This window comes from Schistocerca gregaria, chromosome 2 (assembly GCF_023897955.1).
Source record: "Schistocerca gregaria isolate iqSchGreg1 chromosome 2, iqSchGreg1.2, whole genome shotgun sequence".
NCBI lineage: Eukaryota > Metazoa > Arthropoda > Insecta > Orthoptera > Acrididae > Schistocerca > Schistocerca gregaria.
Genome location: NC_064921.1, coordinates 48,467,206 through 48,487,952, shown reverse-complemented (window position 1 = coordinate 48,487,952; position 20,747 = coordinate 48,467,206).

Below are 20,747 nucleotides of genomic sequence, written 5' to 3'. Positions count from 1 at the left end.
TGTAGAAAACCTTGGAACTCTTTAGAGATTACATTTACGCCGAACACAATAATTTGGTGGAGCTCTGAGAGAAATTTCATAATCCAAATACAAGTTCGTTCAGCAGGATCGTAGGAAGTTTCGAAAAACTGATTTTCTGACTCTGCACTGTCAAGGAACCGAACTGGAGTTTTAATGCCAGACTGTAAAAGATTTTCACCATTACTGTACCATGCTTCACTCAGTCTTGTGCTTCCTGAGACCAGTATGTAGAAAAGAAACATCGAAATTCGTCATATTATTCGCAGTTGTCCTCTAAGCCATACATCTGCATTGCAGTTGCCCACCAGATAACCACACACAAATTCAATGTTACGACTGCCAGGCCGTGGTGATGGGCGTGGAAAATCAAACTGAACTAAGCAAGCGTGACGATGAATGTCATTTACTGAAATTCTAAGTACATAAATCTTTTTCATGAATACGAAATCATTCTAATCAGCACTAGATAATTCTTCACAACTGTATAAAACATAACCACCGGCCTTCTTGACTGTTCGTTTCCCTTCTTCCTTAATCGGTGACAATCTCTGTAGTACTGCAGCATGACTCGGGATTTGATGTTGAATTTGAGATACCACTTCCTGTTCAGACACTCTCTAAAGTTTTTTAAGAAGCCTCTTTTGTTCCTTTCATATTCCACCCTCAAATATTGAAACTCAATTTGTAGCTGTTTAGTTTTCTGAGTAACTACGAAATGAAATTGACCATTACCTTCCAGAGAAGTTGGTAAGCTTAGTCGGTGGAATCGGGAGTGAAGCTAGCGTTCTAACTAATCTCAGGAGCATTACAACGGTTTCATGTCAGTCCTCTTTGAAACGTAGTCCACTTATGCAAAGTTGTAGTCCGCAGACGATTGGTCCTAAGATGCTGCTTTATATGCACTTCAGTACTATAAATGGGTTCACACCCTTGAGCTTTTAGCATTATCTTAAGCGTAGTAACGGGACCACACCTAAATATAAAAAGCACCCTCATAATGTACCACCAATTCCTTTGTACTCAGTTGACGTCTAGTGACTACTTCACGTTCAAACTTGCTGACTTCTCCCAATAGACAACGTTTTATGCTGGCCATACAGTTCTCCCTATCTCGTTTCATACTGCCATATCCACCTCTTGTTACGTCTAATGGTCAATTCCGCAATACACTAGAGTGTACCGATACGACTGTATACTGTGAACAATATCGCGCTGTCTCACTAAACAGTACCTACCGTGGCTTCTGACGATGTCTCACCATGAATAACGACACTGTCTTTGGTGACATGTGTTCATTTGATGATTCAACGCTTTTCACGACCTTCTAGCAACCTGGATGTACTCATTGCGCGTGACTTTCATCCGAATGTCCTGACCTCTGTAAAAAAAAACCTCCTGATGAAAATAGCACTGGTGTAAAATGCTTTTCCTTTCTACAGGCTGCGCATTCATTTTCAGTGGTGGAGACGCTTGCGGACTCCAGTAGCACAGCTTCTCTGAAGAACAGAGCAGTCAGTGCCCCTAGTTTTACCTTTATCTCGGTTGAAAACTTTGTGGGCTACTTATGATTATGAGTCTTTTCAGTTACTTGCTCGGCCTCTTTACTTTCCACGTATACAGTACCGACAAGTTTTTTTGCTGGATTTCGTTATCCAAAACTGTGGCAGTCTTTGTCAGCAATCCACCTATCTAGTACTCTAGTGGCGAAAAGCTGGCTGCGAATTAAGAGAAATATAACGAGAAAATGTGAGCACTCGCATGACTGGTAGCAAGATTTTGGAAAAAACAGCAAAAGTGACAACAGCACTGCTAAGGAGAACTCCAGGCTTCGAATAAGAGGTCAGATGAATGTATCGAGAATCCGTGTGCTGGAACCGTCAGTTAATGTCCTTTCCTCTCTGTTACAGATTCCTCGGAAGATTCACTACGAGTGAGACAGTAACAACAACTCCAGCGAAGTGGAAGGTACCACCAAGTGTGATTTTAGATGATGGTTGACCGTTGCGAGGCACAAGGGATATGACAACATCGACCTATACCAGCAACGCCACAACAGGAGCAATATCTACGATTAACGCCAAATAGAAGGCCAAGAGTATCCACAAGACAGCTCTCTGGAGACCTTCAATTTGATGAGTTGCCCGTCCTCTACAGTTGTGTATTTCTCATTAGACGAACCTCAACGTGCGTCCGTTTCTTGGTATATCAGAGGCGGGCTCGTATGAAAAGCATCACGTGAATGACAAAAAATAACTGTGACTCTCGTTTCAGTTTGTAGTACAGTGGTTTTGACAAACGCAAGATACACGTATCCAGGCCACACCATCTGTCCAGACCATTCCCACCACAAAAGAAGAGAGAGTAATAAAATTAATCCTTCAATCCATATCTCAGATTCTAACTGAAAAAAAGAAAAAGATCCGAATGATCTGACACTAATTTCGATGAATTGTGAAGTAATTAATCAACTCGTCTCAGCTAAATTACTGAACTGACACTATTAAATTAATTTTTCCGAAGTCTACAGACACTATTGAGGCAATGTCTACATACAGTTCCATCAGTTGAAGATGCAGGAAAAAATTTAACATTTCATGATTAATTAATATAGGAAGCGGCCCAGATGGTGAAATCTAGTTTGGCCCTCTGGCCGTTTTTTCGAGTCGCTGTTCAAACCACTCCGTGACGGAGGCACACACAGTTCTCCTGCGTTCTGAGAATTGGCTCCCGTTCCGGTCACCCAACTTGAGAACCGGAACTCAGCCACCCCAGGCGGCCAGGACAGAAGGAACGTTTCCACTTCTCACACCTGTTTGGTTGGCTACAGGGACTTTGTCGTGTACAACGGAGCTGTATCGTAGCTCATTGTAGACTGCAATGGAATGGACCTCTGATTACTTACAGACTCTGTCAGAGGTGCAACATCGCCAGGTTTAGTGTACCGATATTTGGCAGCTAGTGCTTTCCATTACCTTGGGAACAGCCTAGTTTAGTCATCCGCGATTCACTCGTAATGTTTAGAGATACTAAGCACATCGAAATATCAATAGCTGGGACTCTACTACCGCTACGTGTGCGCCGAGAGGTACTGGTACTGCAGACTGACACGTAGCGTGGAAAGCTGCTTGGGCAACCTGTGTTACAGTTGTCGTGTTAGCTGTTTTTTTTTTTTTTTGTATACTTCAAACTTGACCTTTGGCAAATGTAATGCTCGCCCAGCGGCTGAATTCCGTGAGCGATAATCTATCTTAACTTGTATAGACTTTCTTCTCATTTATGTATTCATTTTTGAGTATATATTTCACCAAATTATCTCGAATTTCATTGTCTGTATCTTCGCTAATTCCCCTTTCGTAAATCAGTTCCTTACTAGGCGATGAAACATCTGCTGTAAGAAATGAAGTGGAACGCCTGAAACAGATGATCGACTGGTTAGCGATCTGCTACGGAACAATGTTAGTCTGTGGTTCTTTACTAATTTTCTACAGTCACATCCACCGACACCCGAATGCTACAGATGTGGCGACTGTGTCAGGATCGACTACATATCTCAGACAACATATTTTGGGTTTGTAACGGTCGTGAGTTTCAAACGCTCAATCCAGCTACAGTTGATGGCCGCTATGTACTGAGTGATAGCGTTGACAGGAAAACAACTTAATTCCCGCTGCCCCTCAGTGTTTTAATTCAGTAAGAAAGGAAATCAAGAAAACTTGACACTTTGTGCCGTCTCAGAACGATAATGATGTTAGACAACCAATGGCAGCCACTTCCGTTACAGGCGTTGCTAGGGAAAGCTAAGGAGCAGAGTCAAGATACTCCCGCTGGCTGTGTGTAGTGCTTTGGGATGTGAGCTCAACCGCCCGCAGAATCCTTTTGAAAGCTTACTGGCGGGAGAATGTCTCGTATCAGTACAGGCGTATCAAAGTCCACGAGTAGCTTGCCACTGTTCTGGATCCACATGAAAGATACTCGTTGGCACATGTGCACCTACCTCGACGATCTCGTGAGTTGTTCGTGGCGTTGCACTTGCAGGTTCGACAACCCGATAGATGGACCACAGTTTACATCTCGTGCCTGGATCGTCGAAATGCAGCAGTGAGGAGTCATTGTTCGGAGGACAAGCCTTTACCACGCAGCCACAGACACAGTTGAACGGCGTTCCCTCGAAGTGGGGAGACTGACACGGATTCACTGTTCAGCCCAACATACCAAATGGGTGCAGTATATCGCGCAGTTCCAAGAGATCATATAATAGTTTAATCCACGATTCTACGACGTATTCCCCTACCGAACCTGCGCTTCAGAGACCAGTAATTACGCCTGTCCGTGCTCTGGTGCAATTACCTCCTTCCCAAGAAGACGTATTGCAAACCAGATTGTCAAACACACTAACAAGAATGAGGAGGAAGGATCTCACCAGAAGGCGCAACATGATCAGACAGCCGAGCATCCTGCGTTTAAGGAAGGCTATTTGATTCTAGTCCGAAACCATCACCGATATGATCTCTTAGAAAAGAAGGTAGTCAAGATCTGTCCGCTGTATGACGGTCCCTGCGGAGTCATATAACTTCTGGATGACCACGGCTACCTAGTTGTCGACCCAGAAACCGGAGCCGTGAAGGAATACAGCACACTGCAAATATCACGCTGTTGATGATCACTTCACGCTCATGGATTAACTTAAAACTCCACTTTAGCATCCTCAAGTTTGATTTTGTAATGATTCACTTAACTTTATTTGCTTAGGGATATAGGGTGAGGTTTTGACAATTATCAATTATGAGATGCGTGCCTGAGGCAATGTACTCCTAGTTATAAGTTGTGATTTAAGTAATTGTGTGGCGATTAGCAGGTACTAAGAAGGAAGCTGGGGACAAAATCACGGAGTTCACTAAGCACAAATGGCTTATGCCTTTGGAAAATGCTTGGGATTTAGTGAAAGAGTGGCATCCGGAAGTATAAAGCACATGTCTGGCAGTGGGGATACGTGACAAGGGTAGCAATAAAGTTCGGGCTAGGTTGTCTGTATATCGTCGGATGAGGATGTACCGGAAGTTTCGTGCTGCACGCCCTCGACTTTGGATACGCCGACGGACGAATCTAACATGGGGCATGTGGAAAGGGGAAAACAGTTGCCTTGCGTCACAACCATGATATGAGAAATCACGAACCACTCCCCCACTAATATTTACTGGACACAGATAAGGCTTGTGGAATCTGCCTGTAACGCTAAGTCATTCACAAGAGTGTCGAGACCACATATAGAGGCCACAATCTAGAATGAAAACCTTTTTTTTGTTTGGGTCATCAGTCTTCTGACTGGTTTGATGCGGCCTGCCACGAATTCCTCTCCCGTGCCAACCTCTTCATCTCAGAGTAGCAATTGCAAACTACGTTCTACACAGCACTAAACTACACTACACTACAATACGTCGTATTAGAACCAAGCTAGATTACTTGTTTGTATGGATAGTTATCCAATACGGCACTGAGCTACAACACAGGACTCACAGGGGCTGTGCTGCTGTGCCACCAAAGGTGTGGAGATCTGTAGTTCGCTGTTAGGGTCACAGGAAATCTTTCCTTATCCTCCTCGAGGTTCATCTCCTCACTGCTTCTGGAAGGTGGTAGTAGGTGGATCTTCTGGCGTGTTGCGTGTCGTTTCCATGATGCGTGGCTTCGTCTTTGTTGCCTTTCTGCTATGAAGGCTTGAATTTCATAAACTGATATTTTAGCCTTAAACCAATACAGCTGACTCCACAGTTCCTAATTCCTTATTACGTTACAGACTGTAGTATTGCCAAAGACGTTCCTTTCGTTGTCTGTAACATGTAGGCTGATGGCACTGTCTTAGACGATGTGGTCAGACTGCCGATTGCTCCACGTTAACAAGTGTACTGAGTAAGCAGTTAAATATGGACCATGTCCCTACAGCTATTGCTGCCCTGCCCAGATTTCACGTCATTCCCTATCAGAGCATGCCATCATTTTGTTGTTCGATGTGGCTCATATGTCCAGTACCTCTTTTAGCTTATCATGTTCGCCATTTGTCAGCCAAAATTGTGGACCTGCCTTTCTTTAGGTCTAGAGACAGCAAGCCTATTATCACCGCTGCGCCTCAGACGGTGTTATGGCCTTTCAAGTGCAGGATTACACTTCTTTGTGCTCGCCGTAGAGCCTGTGCTGTGCTAACCTTTGTGGCACTGTGAGCCCAAACGCTCGATCTGTAGCCCACAATAGCGATTACGTTTGCATTTCGGTACGTTCTTTCTGGTCGCAGTGACAGCAGAAAACTTCTTTGGCCAATTGCTGCTACTTTATTGAGGATTTTAATGCCTCTATGGCAGAAGATCCCTATATGTCCGTGAAATATTTGCGCTTCGTCGACGTTGGTATCAAGATCAGCGGATGCTTGTGATTCACACCAGGTATGGGAAGGCAATTTTCTCCGTGGCTGTACATCTTTACTGGTTATCCCCGGAGCGAAGCTGATGTCTATCTTGAGATACTGCAACCACAAGCCCAATTTTTCCTTGGTAGAGTTGATCATACTTAATGGACGGTTTTTCGTAGTAGCTTCGTATTCGTGGTAATAAGCGCTCACATCGAACTGCGACGGGACGTAAGCTTTGCGTGGTGGAAAGTATTCAAAAACTAAAATGACAGCTACGTCTCTGAATCTGAAACGTATTGACTGAAAACGTGACACGCCACTATAAGGCCCAGGACGATAATCACGTACCATATTAAATGTAACGTTTTTAAGGGAAGAAATTTCCTATACATACTTCTTTCTTTTAAACGAGTATTTGCGAATTATGAAGGTGGTTGTTTAAAGGTTTTGCATATATCTGTGAGATAAACATCCGCATGCTTAAGTTCTCTTTTTCTGTAGCTCTTCAGTTTTCCAGTTAAAAAAGCGTTTTGCCATTTCTTTATTACTCTCAACTTTTGGGTACAGGTATAATTTCTGATGTGAAACGTAACTGCACCTCTCGCCCTGCTACATTCCTTTTCCCTTACTATGAAACGCCTTTATTAGTTCAGTTACTCCGTTCTCATCCTTTTCATCTGGAACGTTTACGCTGTCTTCTTTCCTTCTCTCTTTCTCTCTCATTTTCCCCGTACTTTTCATTCACCGCACTGATACAGAAAGGGGCGCGCAAACCTCCCATCTGTAGCACTTTTGTGTTAGCTCACGGTTGGAATTTAAAGAACTTTAGTCGTATGTGTACACGCCATTTTCAACGAGGGTGTTTCACAGGGAACTCTGCTATTTAGTAGTTCATATGCCCAACCTGTCCAGTTGACTAATGTAAAAACAACTATATGCATTACTCCTTCGTTTATTTGTTAAAACGTTGAACGTATGGGCATTGTGTGCGGCCGTTCACTCTTCTTAATACGACATTTACCCCTCACGATCAGTTGAGTTTGACGCTCACGCCATTGAGTATCGGTTGTTTTCTCCAAAATCAGAAATAAATTTCAATACACTGAAGGAACGTTGGATTGTGGCGTTGCTTTAATGCATAAATTTACAAATTTCACGGCGAATGTTTCCTTCAATCATATTTCGTGCTCATTTTCGCCAGAATATCACAATATCAAAATGTTTCGATCTGATCACAATAAAACAAACCGAGGAACGGTTCTAGCTGAACTAACTGAGAAAAATGTGGGTTTTGCTGAATGTCTCTATTACACTTTTATATTGTTATTTTGCGCGAACTTTAAATTAGATTCCGGTTTTCCGATGATGAAGAAATAAATTTATTATGTTTTCTTCTTTTCTTATGAGGATTGTTGCAATGAACAACAGACAGTTACAAGCAAATCGCGAATGGTTGGGAAGTTTTCTACAGTCACAGACGATGGTAACTCTTAAGCATTGTTCCAGGCGAGGGTCACAACAATGAAACATCGTGGGACGTGGTGCGTGCGTTGCCTAGCATTTGTCTGCCTGGTGAACATAAGCTATTGGGGTGCGTTTCGCTGATTGTAGAAAAGGAATCTGCTGAAAAGTGAAGTGAGGTGCACATCTGTGCTAGAAGGAGTTAGGTCGTCACCGAAAACAGGTTTATTACTGAAGAGAGGCAGATATCAGAAGAAACCATGAAGCCAGTGGAGGTAAGTGACCATTAACTGTTTACACTGAGCCATCATCAACGTCTAAGGAGAAACCTCGACTGTGTGCATCAACCAAAAGACCCGCTACTGTTGAATACTATTATCTCATACCTCCTAATCAGAATAATACAGAGTTTCGTATGTGGGACTCACAGTCCCCAGCGTGACTCGCCTATCACTGTACATAGAAATCTATATTCCGCAAGCCACTTTACGGCGTGTGGCCGAGAGTGCTTGTGAATTCCCACCTTTCCTGTTGTATTCGCGAGAGGTGATTTATAATATCGCGTAATAATTTGCTACCGTAACGTCTCTAAACACTCAGGGTTTCACATCATTATCATTTCGCTAGAGCTGGAAACAAGAAGATAATATCCTGTCCGTTTCTCTTGGGAACTTACTCTCTCGCAATTTCAACAGTAGCTTCTCCGCGGTACACAACAACTCTTTTACCGTCTCCCACTGGAGTTGAGCATTTACATAACGCTCTCGCACTGACTAAGCGATCCCGTGACGACACATATCCATCTCCGATGAATCTCCTGCAGCTCTTCTTCTACTCCAAGATGATAAAGGGCATAGAGTAATCAGCAGTACTGAAGCATTGGTCCAACAAGGTTTTTGTAAGTAGCTGTTTTCGTGGATGCACTGCACTTTCTCAAGACTCTTCTAGTGAGTCTCAGCTTGGGATCTGCTTTTCCTGCAGTTATTTGTACACCATCATTCGACTTCATGCCGCTTCTGCGTGTTTTATCGTTGTTTCAGTTTCCATTGATATATCGGTAGTATCGTAATCGAACAATAATGGAGTTCTTCAACTATCTATACACAATGTGTTATAATGAGAAGTATTTTCACGGTACTACCTTTTCCTGTGCCACTAATTGATTCACTTCAGAAATTTTGCTAATAGTCTTTTGCAATTTCAACTTTTCTATAGACGATAGATTCACCTACGTGTAGCCTCAAGGAACCTTCGACGTTAACCACTAACCTGATCAAGATCTGTGTTTTCAGAAGACTCTTTTTGAACTTTCTTCCTGCAGTAGCTTAATAATGCATAAGTATAAAAAATATTCCACTATTCTCCAACAGATTGTCTTGGAAATACAGTGATATAATTATGTGCATCTATCCGACGATCCTTCTCGGAAACGGGAATGGCCTGCAATTCTTATCCAATACGTTGACATCGTCAGTTGCACTGGCGACTTACGATAAAGAGTTACTTGAAGGGTCACAAGTTCTTAGATTAATCTGTACTGAATATTCCAGCATCTTATCAGATCCCAATGTGTTTCACCAGTCCACAGATTAGATGGAGTAATCGACAATAAGAAGTTGATAAATTTTAGCTCTCTGTCACCGTCTTTGTTGTGTTGATGTTTCTCCCAAGCGCAGTGAGTCTACGTCACGTAAAAAGGTTGATCAGTAATTCTCCGACCTACCGCCATCAAAGACTAGTCTTTTGCAGTATGTGCTTCGCAAATAGGTTGCCTTTCATCTGGTGTCAACTAAATTAAACTTTTCGATTACCAGAACTGTCAGAATGCGATCCCTTAATACCTTAGCACGTATAATCCCAATGTAGAACTGTGGTAGCAAAATCAGCATACAAATTAAGATTTTCTTCATTAAGTAAAGCCTGTATAACCGGTCACCACAAACAAATTGTGTTAAATCCACAAGAAGATAGGTTTGAATGGAAGATAATGTATATTCCAGCTTTAAATTATTATCACTCTTTCTCCACAATATCAGAATTTTGTTTTCCCAGTGCTCAGAATCACATGTAGTTGAGACGGAGCTGAAGCATTGCGAAGTAACTATAGCAACTTATGATCAGCTTAGCAATAACAATATTGTTTACTGAAAGTGATTCGAAATATTTTATACAGGTTGACATGCTCAGAAAAATATGTAAATTGCCCTTTATAGCTGTTGGAAAGTCGTGGTCCAGTACCCTGTACGGCTGTACTGCGTCGCGTAGGCAGTACATAATAATTTTCGTTCCTGTGACTTCATTTTATAGCTAAGTACTGTGAATAAGAAGAGAATTTAGATTTTTTAAATGTTATTTGCGTGTTCCAGAAATCTTGATTTCAGTTCTTCATTCGGACACAACGGTATATTAGTCATAAGTAAGGTATTTATGGAATATAATTAGTTAAACGCCAGTAAGTCTGATGTGCGTATATATTAAAAGATCTGCTATCACCAAAACACGCGTGGCAGTAGCGCCGTATTTTATCATCTGCTACAGCTGCATTTTGTGCTGAGGTGTAAATTGACAACGCAACAGCTCGTAGTAAACGCAACTAGCAGCTGATTTTCGAATCTCAGATGTCTGTTCATTATGTATCTGTCGTTGGCACATTCCCTGAAATTTATGACTAATGCACTGAAGGTAATTGTTTAGCGTTGTCAGTAATAGAATACCCTCACTACTTACGCAGACATCAGAAACTCATAAAAGACGTTTGGAAATGGATGATACCTGTGAACCATTTATTGTGTGGGAAGTTACTAAGTTTCCAATTAAAATCGTGAGTGATTTTTTTGAGTTCCAGGTACGGAGTAGGAAGATGCATACTTAATTACTAGTAGTCAAACTGTCGACTAACGATCCTAAAATTTTGCGAACAGATTAAAAGGATATCTAGAGCATTGCTGGAACTTCAGCTTATGCGGTGGATCACAATATAGCTGAAAGGAAAACATGCCTTTGGCTTCTCGGTGACATGCGGATCCAACAAACCTGTGCCACCATATTCTCAGATGCACCAGTCTGTCACCTGACTGAAGTGACTTATGGAAATGAAGTAAATTCCAGCTAAGATCGTTGAACAGCTCGAACCGTAGAAAACTCCAGTGCATTAATGTCTCCGCCAACGTGTGCTGCTCTTCTTACTCGTCCACATTCAAAATAAACGTCTTAGCTGATTAAGATTAATGTGGGTTATTCCATTATTAAGGTTCGCTGCGTCGTGAAGTCTAAATCACAGAGAAAATCTGATGAAACCTTGCACAGATGTCTCCGGTAGTGTCCTAGAAATGCCCGTCGATAGCGTCATGTCACTCTTTTCAGTTCTGAGAGAACGGAGATCAAGTAAAAATGCACAGAAGATAGTGTTTCCCACCAAGCACAAATGCCTGCCGAGGGATTTCGTCTTATTACATGCAGCTCACGTAACGTAGCTGTTAGGTATTTCCATGACATTTCTGGCCACACACTCCAGTGGCAATGAAGATGCTCCTGCAGCGTTTTCGCTGAAAAGTGTTTGATCACCTGCCATACAGCCAGAAATGGCTCCCTCTTGGTTTCATCTCTGCCCATATGAACCGCTCTCCACGAGGAAGGTTTGGTTGCACATGGAACAGAGGGAGCACTGCGACATATGCAACAAATCGCCGCCTTGTGTCAACTGTCACAGATCATCCACCATGCAGTCACGACCAGACAAGACTGCAGACCAGCCTATAGAATTCTCGGAAAGCGCAGGCAGCTGCCTTCTAAGGTGACGGTACTGTAAGTGTAGTACAAGGATGCGACATTCGTCTAACGCTAAACGGCGACTATGTAGAGAAGTAGATGGATGGTGTAGCCAAGTTTTTTGAACAGATGGATGTGGCGCAATGGTTAGCATATTTGACTCGCGGCGGCAAGGACGACGGTTCAAGACCGCGTTCTGCTATCCAGATTTTTTGTATTTCCGTGATTTCCCTAAATCGCTTCAGGCAAGTGCTGGAATGCTTTCTTTGACAGGGCACGGTCGTCTCCCTTCTCCATCCTTCCATAATCCGAAGAGATCGCAGCTCTCGCTCATTGGTCCCATCCCCCAAACCAACCAACTCTTCCAAATAAATCATTTTTTGCTACCACCGTGCTTTCCATTTCGCGACCTATCGGATATTTACAAAACAACAGCACACGTACATTAATCTGCCAAATAGGCTGAAAGCAACTGGGTCGCAGAGTAGACAAGTGTGGATCTATCCGAAATAGGCATAAATAGAAAAGGCAACATCCACTGTAGTTTTATCTTGTAGGAGTTTTATGACTCCTGTTATTTGAATTGGGTTTATTGAGCCATACTGCAAAAAGCCTGCTACAGATACAAAGTAATATATGCTGAGTAAGCAGAATATAAGCAGTGCAAACAATGATTTCAAATTATTGTACAATTTCCTTGAAGGGCCATGGTTTGTATCTAATAAATATTCACATATCAGCGACAGGCAGAATAAACCAAACACAACTCAAGAGAGAATTACAGTCATACACATGGGCATTATCACCGTTATGTAATCACAGATAAAACACGAATTTCATATAATCATGTTTTTACCTCATGTAAATCAAAAAAATGTTTTGGATCCACCTAAATCTTGAACTTAGATATAGTGAATGAAAATTTTATGTCGGTGGTCAATGTTTTTTCTGGGACGAAATAAGACTGAGATACTAAATTACAAAAATTCTTGATATTGACCAAAATATTAGGACAAGTAGCATATACTTTACATCAGTAATCCCACATGTTTTTCATCTTCGTAGTGACTTATTTCCGCGGGTTAATTTGCTGACGTTTAGTTAACAACCTGGCAACTGAAACATATAAATGTGCAAGCACAACAAATTATTTGTTTATTATTATATCTGAAGATGAAATAAGAAAATTTTAGCCGCCACCGGTGGCCGAGCGGTTGTAGGCGCTTCAGTCCGGAACCGCGTGACTGCTACGGTCATTCCTCGGGCATGGATGTGTGTGATGTCCTTAGATTCGTTATGTTTAAGTAGTTCTAATTTCTAGGGCACTGATGACTTCAGATGTTAAGTTCTATAGTGCTCAGAGCCATTTGAATTTGAAGAAAATTTTACGTACGAGGCGCCCTCAACTGGTAAGTTAGAGATTCTCATGATAGGCTTTTATTGAATGATCTCCTACACTTCAAACTGACACAGATACATGAGATAGCTTAGCAACATAGTTACCAAATCTCTGTAAACAGGTCTCGGAGCCTTCTACCAGTCATTCAATTACTCGATGACAGAAATCGGCTCGTTGGTCACGGAACCTTTCCAGAACTGCTACGTGAATGTATTCGTCGCGGAAACCCCGACTTCTTTGAATCAGTTCCTCGATGATCTAGACATTGTCGACTGTAGTCGAAGTCGATATTGATGGCCTTCCTTTCCTATCAGCATCATATATGACCGTTCAGCATTGGGTAACTTGATGACACCATTTAAACACAGCGGGACGCGTCATTGCATTTTGTACACACACAGCACAAATTCACGGTCAGTTTGTGTGCAATTTAGATGTTTTGCCCACACGAATCGGACTGTCTCGCGCAGCTCAACTTAGGTGCAGCTTTCCAGTCGCTGTTCCATTTCACTCTCAAAGCGTGACGCAGTTATTATATGTACCGCAGCGTAGCTGTGTCTGCAGAAGGCTCAGCGCATGTACTGTCTTCTGATGACGCACCACTCTAGTTGTGCAGTGGTCTTAGCGTGTGTCAACGTGTGTTAGTCCCTGAAGACGCTGCCTATATGGCGCGTTTCTGCTGTTTTTATGGAATTGCAAAGAACAGTTCCTTTTTTCTGTGAGACAAATACATTTAGTGTACTGCATAACGTGAAAACCCTTACATCCAGGCAGCGCACATCTGAATCGACTTCTCTCGGATGTATTCAGTATCTCAGGTGGACACGACACATGGCATGGAGAATCTTTACTGTTAGTGTTGGCTCAGGGTTTGGTGTTCTGGAGCATTTCCTCATTTGAAATGCATCGCATTTGTCATTACATTCCACTTCTTCCTCACTGTCTTCTGCACCTTCTATTCTCTACTGTGAATGTGAATGTGTATGCCGTTGCCGAATGTGTACATAGTAATGAATCTCTTAAGGTTTTTAAATAAAGCGTACGTTATTAACATTCTAGACCTTTATTCTTCATGTCTACATCACCTCTGCTTGCACCCTTTCATTACTATTAAAGCGAAGTCCGCGAAGGTAATCTTTAAGTTTTTTGAAAACAGGTTAGACCTAGTCCGGAATGTATCGATGACAGAGAACACCACTGACAGATTGTTTCAGATGTCGCAGCGGTCGTCTGTGTTCCATTTGTAGACGAACTCTCCGAATTCGAATTTCCTGTTTTTTGAGATTCTGTTTCTCACGCCACGACATAGTTACGATTCACACAGACATGTTACACGAAAAAAAATCGGAGCACTCTATCGCCATCGTATTTCAACTTCCATCTCCGATGCTAAAAAATCAACCGGGTAAATTGCATGACATGTAATACCTCAACCGATATTTAGAACAGAATAAAAAATTTGGAGCCATCACTTTTCAGCACGCTTTCGTACATCGAAAAAAATTATCTTTACATTGTTTCTCGCAAATAAGTGGTCTCTTATTCCATATCGTAATATATACACATGTACAACCTTAAATTACCTTATTTTGCCCAAACTACGCTAAAAGTGCGATAAACAGCTTTCTTCAGTCTGATACTGAAACTTACGAGGCGATTGCAGAAACGGAACCAAGTGATGAACAAAAAACACATGGTGCAAAGTACAACCTACAATCAGGCATAACAAGTTCAATTAATTATCTGACGTAGACTAAAACAAATAAAATTTGGATACAGAGTATGTGCTTAGTGAGGACTGGGAAGGGTATTTCAGGATCTTCATGGAACAATAAAACTGTAACACTTGTCGGAAGGGAGACCTTCAAGACCTTGCAGGAAACAGTTTCATTGTGTTTCGATGTATCTGTAGAAAAACAGTTACCAGCCTCCTCTCCCGAAATTTTCGAAACTTGCTGGGGCTTCTAATAGGAGCTTCTATTGGAGTGTAGTATTGACTTCTATTGTACACTAAAGGACCCAATTCTCTGTCCATTCTTCCTTGGCGAGTTTCGTCCTCTGCAACCTGATATCTGAGGATGGTAAATGACATTAATTACAGGGTGAGAAACACCGCCATTGTTCGTCATCTGTTCGTCCCAGTCATTGTAAACTAATCCCAAGTGAACTCGGTTCCACGGAAAGGAGATCCATGTACCTCTTCGCTTAGTTGCAGTACCCGAATATTCATTATACTGATCCATAGTCATTGCTGAACACATTCGTGTACACATTTGGCTTGTTACTCTACAGAACGCTCTACAGTCCCGCGGGACGACCAGATTTGAGACTCTCTCGAATCGCTATAGCTTCTGCTGTAGAAAATGATAAATGTGGTGGAAGACGAAACTGCTTGGAATATTTCAGCTTCTGGACAAGAAATACACGTCGTCCTGCTGAAATCTCTTGAAAGAACAAGCCATTAGTATAAACATAACAATGTTCGTCGAATAACACAGTTGAACTGATTGTGCCAAAACAGTTTTTCGTAAAACCGTAGAAGAGAACCTCGAGGTTTACAAACATATGTAGGAATACCAAGAGGGCCTATGTAGATATCAAATTGAGTTCAACCGTAGGTGTTACACACCGGATCTAATGCTTAAACTAGTAAGGGATAAAGACGCTACATATCCGATTTGGAACTTATGTACGGAGGAATTTATCTTACATCCCGCAGGAGGGTGATTAATCTACTGTTGGACTGCTGTCTCTCTAGGCCAATAAACCTTCTCGACAGTTAAACTGAGAACCGACTCATGGCGATTACGTATTAGACTTTCTGGTGACAAACAGACCCCGAACTATTTGAAACAATTAACGGAGAACAGGGTATCAGCTATCATAAAGTGGTTACTGCACCGATCATTTCAGCCGTAAAAAGAAATATTAAAACAGCTAGGAAGGTTTTTCTGTTTAACAAAAGTTACAAAAAGCTGATTTCAGAGTACTTGACGGCTCAACACAAAAGTTTCGTCTCAAGTACAGATGGTGTTGAGGATCAGTGGACTAATTTCAAAATCACCGTACAATATGCATTAAATGAGTATGTACCAAGCAAGATCGTAAGAGATGGAAAAGAACCACCGTTGAATAACAACCGAGTTAGAAAACTGCTTTGGAAGCAAAGGGATCTTCACAACAAAAATAAACATAAAAAAGCCTTGCAGACAAACAAAAATTACATAAAGTGAACTGTAGTATGAGGAGGGCTATGCAAGAGGCGTTCAACGGAATGGAAAGTGAAGTTCTGTGTACTGGCTTGGCAGAAAATCGTAAGAAATTTTGGTTTTATGTCAAAGCAGTAGGTGGATCAAAACAAAATATCCAGACATGCTGTGACCAAAATGGTACTGAAACAGAGGATGACAGACTAAGGCCGAAATATTAAAAGCCTTTTTCCAAAGCTGTTTCGCAGAGGAAGACTGCACTGTAGTTCCTTCTCTAGATTGTCGCACAGATGACAAAATGGTAGATATCGGAACAGATGACAGAGGGATACAAAAACAATGAGAATCACTCAAAAGAGGAGTAGCCGCTGGTCCTCATGGGATACCAGTTCGATTTTACACAGAATACGCAAAGAAACTTGTCCCCCTTCTTGCAGCGGTGTACCGTAGGTCTCTAGAAGAGCGTAGCGTTCCAAAAGATTTAAAATGGGCACAGGTCATCTCCGTATTCAGGAAGGGACGTCGAACAGGTGTGCAGAACTATAGACTTATATCTCTAACGTCGATCAGTTGTAAAAATTTGGAACACGTATTATGTTCGAGTATAATGACTTTTCTGGAGACTAGAAATCTACTTTTTAGGAATCAGAATAGGTTTCGAAAAAGTCGATCGTGTGAAACCCAGCTCGCGCTATTCGTCCACGAGACTCAGAGGGGGTTCGCAGGGGGGAAGCTGTGTGTCTTGACTTCTGCAAGGCGTTCGATACAGCTCCCCACAGTCGTTTAATGAACAAAGTAAAAGCATATGGACTATCAGACCAATTGTGTGATTGGATTGAAGAGTTCCTAGATAACCGAACGCAGCATGTCATTCTCAATGGAGAGAAGTCTTCCGACGTAAGAGTGATTTCAGGTGTGCCGCAGGGGAGTATCGTAGAACCGTTGCTATTCACAATGTACGTAAATGACCTTGTGGATAACATAGGAATTTCACTGAGGATTTTTGCGGATGATGTTGTGGTACATCGAGGGTTTGTAACAATGGGAAAGTGTACTGAAATGCAGGAGGATCTGCAAGGAATTGACACATGGTGCAGGGAATGGCAATTGAATCTCAATGTGGACAAGTGTAATGTGCTGCGAATACATAGAAAGAAAGATCCTTTATCATTTAGCTACAATGTAGCAGGTCAGCAACTGAAAACAGTCAATTCCATAAATTATCTGGGAGTACGCATTAGGAGTGATTTATAATTCAATGATCATATAAAGTTGATAGTCGGTAAAGCAGATGCCAGACTGAGATTCATTGGAAGAATCCTAAGGAAGTGCAATCCGAAAACGAAGGAAGTAGGTTACAGTACACATGTTCGCCCACTGCTTGAATATTGCTCACCAGTGTGGGTTCCGTACCAGATAGGGTTGACAGAAGTGATAGAGAAGATCCAACGGAGAGCAGCGCGCCTCGTTATAGGATCATTTAGTGATCGCGAAAGCGTTACGGAGATGATAGATAAACTCCAATGGAAGACTTTGCAGGAGACGCGCTCAGTAGCTCGGTACGGGCTTTTGTTGGAGTTTCGGGAACGTACCTTCACTGAGGAATCAAGCAGTATATTGCTCCCTCCTACGTATATCTCGTGAAGAGGCCATGAGGATAAAATCGGAGAGATTAGAGCCCACACCGAGGCATGCCGACAATCTTTCTTTTCACGAACAGTACGAGACTGGAATAGAAGGGAGTACCGATAGATGTACTCAAAGTACCCTCCGCCACACATCGTCAGGTGGCCTGCGGAGTATGGATGTGGATGTAGATGTAGAAGTACTTTGTTGTCAAGCACAACATCTAACGAAGTCTCTCTGTTCTGGGTTCCAGTCACGATTTCTGAGATTCCTTGTTGTACTCCACATATCAGATATCTTAATATCACTATTCATTGTTTCACAATCATTTATTCAGATAAGACGTTTTTACTTCTTTCGTACAACACGTTAGTTTTAGCATCCGTCTTCTAGCAATGTTCGTTGTCTTCCGAAGATAAGGAGAGCTTATATTGCTTACGCACTAGACCACGTTGCCCAGTAATTGTGAAGATTTCGTATCCCATGTCACAGAGCTGTCAATCTGTAAGGAAGTAGCATGTCGTTTTTGGGATAGAGAGATCTGTCACATTTAATGCATTGAACAATGTGTAGCAGGATACGTTCTATGGGTCCGTTTCCGGCACAACAGCTACTGTATTCTCCACGATTGTTTGAAGGAGTGTCAAGGAGTGTTAGGAAAGAATTCCACGTTCTTGCTGTCGTTTTGTCATCAGAACATTAGGCAAATAATCTGATCGTAATGTGTCATGCCATATTAAGCAGAAACCCTATCATCTGGTAAAACATAACGTGAGAACGTCAACAGAGCTGCCTTTGTGGATAAGACACATCAAGAGAGGACAGCCATCGTTGACAATCGACAGTATGTAAACAACAAAATTGGCAGCAACGGTCGTAAAGGGTGTGAAAGCATTTATTACAGAAAATCGATTTTAGTCACTGAATGACCACCATCACTGCAAATATTAAAGTCGTGAAGACTCGTGTAATAATAGCAAATATTACAAGTTGGGATCAAATACCTCTGAGCACAATGGGACTAAACATCTGAGGTCATCAGTCCCCTAGAACTTGAAACTACTTAAACCTAACTAACTTAAGGACATAATACACATCCATGCCCGAGGCAGGATTCGAACCTGCGACCGTAGCGGTCGCGCGGTTCCAGACTGAAGCACCTAGAACCACTCGGCCACCACGGCCGGCTGAGTTGGGATCATTATACAAGAACATGGCAGTTGACGAACAGATTTGTTCGTTAAGTGCTATGTTCTTTTATATTGTATACCCAACAGGAGCATCGTCTTAGTGAAACTGTGCTACAGTGCACGTTCAAAATATGAATATTGCACACTATCTCTTGCTGTAGCCAACGGACACAATCGTTTGCTGCCTTTTGCGTTTGATATGGTGTATCGTGTGCCTTAAGAGGCTTCTTGAAGTATCATTAATTTATTTGCGGTTGTCAGAAAACCTCCCAAAATTGTTATTTCATGTATTCTTTCTACCAAAACCGAGCCGCGGATTCCAAGACGGATTTTAATAGCATATGACTGGATTTCCTACGACATACTCCTACAATACCGAGGCCGTTTCCGTGAGACGAAGTTCGAAAGTTACCCTACTTGAACAAGTAAGATATGCATGTGTAACGGGGTGTGAGGCGAAATAGTAGTTCATACGGTGGAGATTCAAGAGTCTCTACTGGTAATGTATTTGTCGAAGTTGATCGCATTGTTCCAAGGCGAAGTCGCTGGCAACCGAAATGTACTGCTTCAAGTTTAAGAGGTGCACCTTTGGTATCCATTATCGATGACTGAGAGGAGGAGGCCCTAGGATATGTTAAAGAGAACGGTGGGCTCCACACCCTACCAAGTTACATCTATAGATATCGTAATGCTAATGCTGTTTCCTGATTACAAGAGATATGTGATCATCCCATCTGAAGTGCGTTCCAAACACCACAGGCTTCAGTTGCCTATGGGAAGGAGACACTATGTAGTAAAATGGATGAATTACACCGTCGCAACCATCTCCTGTTAAAGAGATCAATGGAACATTTCTGAGTTGAAATTGTTAGGTCGTTGACATTGTAACAGCGAGTTAATCCCTAAACGACTCTGTCTAAAGCCATGCAAAGAAATTCAAGATCATGCTGTACAGGATTCAAGACGCTGACTAGGCTCCAAGATCGTGTTGTATAGGAAAAAGGTATAAATCATCTGCAAACCGGGTAGTTTCAGTGCCGGGTGAAATGATGTTGTCCGTGGTCCGTATCTCGTGTGTACGTTTAAAACATGAGGGCTGGGCATGGAGCACTGAGGCAGTCCTCTCTAGGTTGTACGAGCTATTTGTTCTGCAGTCAGAGCACTGTATCTTAGAAAGGTTTCAGTACCAAACAAAAACGTCTCTAGAATACACATATCGCTTAATTTTTGTAGTAGAAGTGAAATTTAAACATTGTCGTGCGCACTTTTACATCGATAAACACTAATGCAAAAATATTGCCTAGTGATGAACGTTCGAAAAATTTCAAAATGTATAATACGAAGAACGCATAGTTTCCGTTACCCTTCGGAAACCCCACCTGGTTTTCTGAAAGCAAATACTTCTATCGCAGCTACCACTCTGAGTGGGTCTTAATAAACTATACAAGGATTCTTCTGGCTCAAGACGACGTTGTACTCCGGCCATTGCTTTAGGTCATGGAGCTGGAATAATTATTTGAACTGTTCAGTGAGGAGAAGAGTGTCATCCACATACCGTTGAAAGTTCGTAGAAACTTTGTCAATGCACTATTTGGCGAATTACACAGGGAAGGATAGTGAACATGATCCACTCCAAGGACAGAGTTCGTCGAGGACTTCAATATTTTCTTCAACTC